Source organism: Bos mutus, chromosome 18, assembly GCF_027580195.1.
Source record: "Bos mutus isolate GX-2022 chromosome 18, NWIPB_WYAK_1.1, whole genome shotgun sequence".
In the NCBI taxonomy this organism is placed as follows: Eukaryota; Metazoa; Chordata; class Mammalia; order Artiodactyla; family Bovidae; genus Bos; species Bos mutus.
In genome coordinates, this window is record NC_091634.1 from 457,535 (window position 1) to 462,115 (window position 4,581).

Here is a 4,581-nt window from a genome sequence, read left to right on the forward strand (position 1 = left end):
AAGACTTGCAAAGTGCTCAAAACCACAAATCATTAAAAAATGCAATTAAAGTCACACTGAGATGGCACTCTGTATGTGCATGCTCAGTCACTCAGTCATGTCCAACTCTTTGTGACCACTGGACTGCAGCCCACCAATCTCCATTGTCCATGGGATTCTCTAGGCAAGAATACTGGCATGGGTTGCCATTTCCTCCTCCAGGGGATCCTCCCAACCTAGGGATCAAACTCGTGTCTCCTGAATTGCAGGTGGATTCTTTACCACTAGGCCACTGGGGAAGCCTCGAGATAGCACTATTTAGTTTTTAAAAAGGGCTGCTATAAATCATATCAAGCATTAGCAGGGATGTAGAAGAAGCATACTGCTAGTTAATATGCCAAAAAAAAAAGTACAATCATTTTAGATCTATCCTGTAACTCAGACATCCCAGTTTAAGTACTGACACAAAATCAAAGAAACACACATCCATGTAAACTAACACAAATGTTTGTAACAGGTTTACTTCCAATAGTCACAGCCTAGAAATAACCTGAAGAACCATAAAGAGATGGATAAGTAAATCAACAGTGGCATATCCAAAGATAAGAATATTACTCAGGGAAAAAAAGAGATACCCATATCTCAAAGTAATTACAAAACAAACAAAACCAGGAAAAGAAAAAAAAAGAACAGCTTAGTCCCATGACATAAGAAAATGCAAAGGTTATCTATTATAAGGGAGAGTAAACGGTTACCTGGAGAGGTGGGAAAGCAAGAAGAGATGATAAAAAGACATGAGGTAAATACACCATGACAGATCTGGTCATTATCAAGAGTAGGATGATGTTTTCAGAGGTCTGTACATTGGTCAAAATTTGTAAAACTGTGTATTTTACTTATAAGCTGTTAATTACATGAAAATTGTATCCTTATAAAGCTTTAAAAACTGGCTCAAGAAAAAAAACACAACAAAAAGCCCATGTCCCACTCTTTACGGAAAACAGGCTAAGAAACCCTGTACTGACTCCAGCACCTTTCTCCTTATGCCCTCTGGAAGGCCAGTCTTGTCTGAGTAGCAGCAAATACAGGGAGCTACAAACATCTCTATCCATCAGGAGGAGTGCCACACTAGCCAAGAGCCACATCCTCGGAATATGAAACCTCTTCCCTTTTTTCCTCCCTGCATGGTAAGGGCCTTGAGGTGAACATCACTGAGAGGCTACAGCGATCCTCAAAGCCTAATTTCCCTGACAGCATCCTTAGCTACATAAGACAGGCGTGCCCACAAGTCCTGAGGTTTGCAGGATCTGTGATCTTGCAGAGTCACAGAAACATTGCTGGCTACACTTTTGCTTTATTTTGGCGACACTTTGAGGTTTAAGGGATTTTAGTTCCCCAACCAGGGATTGAACCAGGGCCCTTGGCAGTGAAATCGTGTAAGTCCTAACCACTGGGCCACCAGGGAATTCCCTCTAGCTACATTTTTAGAAGAGGTACATTTCATCTAATTGGCTGCAGTCTTCGACACTATATACCAGAGTTTCCATACTTATTATGGTTCCCCTTACAACTGTTCTGTATCTATCAGGGTTCTCTTACAACCAATGACAACCAGTGGATTGTGGCCATCAAGGAATGTGGATCTTTGTAGACCTCGGGAAGACATTCTGACAACAGTGGTGGGAATCTCTGTGATCTTAACTCCAAGTAAGAGAAAAAAAAATGATGTGGTTCTCAGAACCACTCCCCTTCCTTAACAGTCATCTGAGACTCATAAAAAATACAGCATACAGGCTCCAAATGAGAGAAAGGACTTTCTCTCAGTCTTTCCTAGGAGGCTCTGGGCAGTAATGCAAATTTGGTCAAAACCACAAAGTTACTTCCTGCCATGATGCTGCCCCTCCTCAGGTAGAGCACGTAAGATCTATAAAAATTTCTCCCCTCCTTCCTGCCTGTAGACTAGAAATCTGTACTAGTTTCTAAACTACCCTACACAGGAACAGAACTGTCAAGATTAAGGAAGACTTCAACGGTAAGGCCTTTAGTTACTGTTCAAAGCAATGTGTACTGAGCTCTGGAGTCCAGGACTTGCAAGCTGGACATACTCATCACAAGTATCCACGACACCAACACGTCCCTTAAAACTGTCGTCCTTTTTGGAGCACTACCAGCAAACTCAAATGACGTTCTATGGGTCAGTGTTGGGTTAGGTCTATGCCCAACACTGTAGAGGACGGAAAGACCCCCTAGGGCTCAGGTAACTCCTGATTTGGCCAATACATGGGAGGACAGAGTTCAATTTCCCTGAGCACACTATGTGGACTGCGAGGTGGTAGGTGTGAGATGGCCTTGACCACAGAGATGGCTTAAATTGAAGAAAGTAGGGAAAACCACTAGACCATTCAGGTATGACCTAAATAAAACCCCTTATTATTATACAGTGGAAGTGAGAAATAGATTTAAGGGACTAGATCTGATAGGTAAGACTGCCTGATGAACTATGGACGGAGGTTCGTGACACTGTACAGGAGACAGGGATCAAGACCATCCCAATGGAAAAGAAATGCAAAAAAGCAAAATGGCTGTCTGGGGACGCCTTACAAATAGCTGTGAAAAGAAAAGAAGCGAAAAGCAAAGGAGAAAAGGAAAGATATAAACATCTGATTGCAGAGTTCCAAAGAATAGCAAGGAGAGATAAGAAAGCCTTCCTCAGTGATCAATGCAAAGAAATAGAGGAAAACAACAGAATGGGAAAGACTAGAGATCTCTTCAAGAAAATTAGAGATACCAAGGGAACATTTCATGCAAAGAGGGGCTTGATAAAGGACAGAAATGGTATGGACCTAACAGAAGCAGAAGATATTAAGGTGCAAGAATACACAGAAGAATTGTACAAAAAATATCTTCACGACCAAGATAATCATGATGGTGTGATCACTCACCTAGAGCCAGACATCCTGGAATGGGAAGTCAAGTGGGCCTTAGAAAGCATCACTACAAACAAAGCTAGTGGAGGTGATGGAATTCCAGTTGAGCTATTTCAAATCCTGAAAGATGATGCTGTGAAAGTGCTGCACTCAATATGCCAGCAAATTTGGAAAACTCAGCAGTGGCCACAGGAATGGAAAAGGTCAGTTTTCATTCCAATCCCAAAGAAAGGCAATGCCAAAGAATGCTCAAACTACCACACAATTGCACTCATCACACATGCTAGTAAAGTAATGCTCAAAATTCTCCAAGCCAGGCTTCAGCAATATGTGAACTGTGAACTTCTAGATGTTCAAGCTGGTTTTAGAAAAGGCAGAGAAACCAGAGATCAAATTGCCAACATCCGCTGGATCATGAAAAAAGGAAGAGAATTCCAGAAAAACATCTATTTCTGCTTTATTGACTATGCCAAAGCCTTTGACTGTGTGGATCACAATAAACTGCAGAAAATTCTGAAAGAGATGGGAATACCAGACCACCCGACCTGCCTGTTGAGAAACCTATATGTAGGTCAGGAAGCAACAGTTAGAACTGGACATGGAACAACAGACTGGTTCCAAATAGGAAAAGGAGTACGTCAAGGCTGTATATTGTCACCCTGCTTATTTAACCTATATGCAGAGGACATCATGAGAAACACTGGGCTGGAAGAAGCACACGCTGGAATCAAGATTGCTGGGAGAAATATCAATAACCTCAGATATGCAGATGACACCACCCTTATGGCAGAAAGTGAAGAGGAACTAAAAAGCCTCTTGATGAAAGTGAAAGAAGAGAGTGAAAAAGTTGGCCTAAAGCTCAACATTCAGAAAATTAAGATCATGGCATCTGGTCCCATCACTTCATGGCAAATAGATGGGGAAACAGTGGAAACAGTGTCAGACTTTATTTTTTTGGGCTCCAAAATCACTGCAGATGGTGACTGCAGCCATGAAATTACAAGATGCTTACTCCTTGGAAGGAAAGTTATGACCAACCTAGACAGCATATTCAAAAGCAGAGACATTACTTTGCCAACAAAGGTCCATCTAGTCAAGGCTATGGTTTTTCCTGTGGTCATGTATGGATGTGAGAGTTGGACTGTGAAGAAAGCTGAGCGCCGAAGAATTGATGCTTTTGAACTGTGGTGTTGGAGAAGACTCTTGAGAGTCCCTTGGGCTGCAAGGAAATCCAACCAGTCCATTCTAAAGGAGATCAGTCCTGGGTGTTCTTTGGAAGGAATAATGCTAAAGCTGAAACTCCAACACTTTGGCCACCTCGTGCAAAGAGTTGACTCATTGGAAAAGACTCTGATGCTGGGAGGATCAGGGCAGGAGGAGAAGGGGACGACAGAGGATGAGATGGCTGGATGGCATCACCGACTCAATGGACATGGGTTTGGGTGGACTTCAGGAGTTGGTAATGGACAGGGAGGCCTGGTGTGCTGCGATTCATGGGGTCGCAAAGAGTCGGACATGACTGAGCAACTTAACTGAACAGAGATGGCAGTGACATAAATGTGGCAAGAACTCTGGATAGGTTGGAGAGTGCAACACAGTCACACAGGCTTGACACATAACCAGGGCTTCTCTCACTGTTTATGCACAGATGGATGAAAGTCAATTAAGACAGATT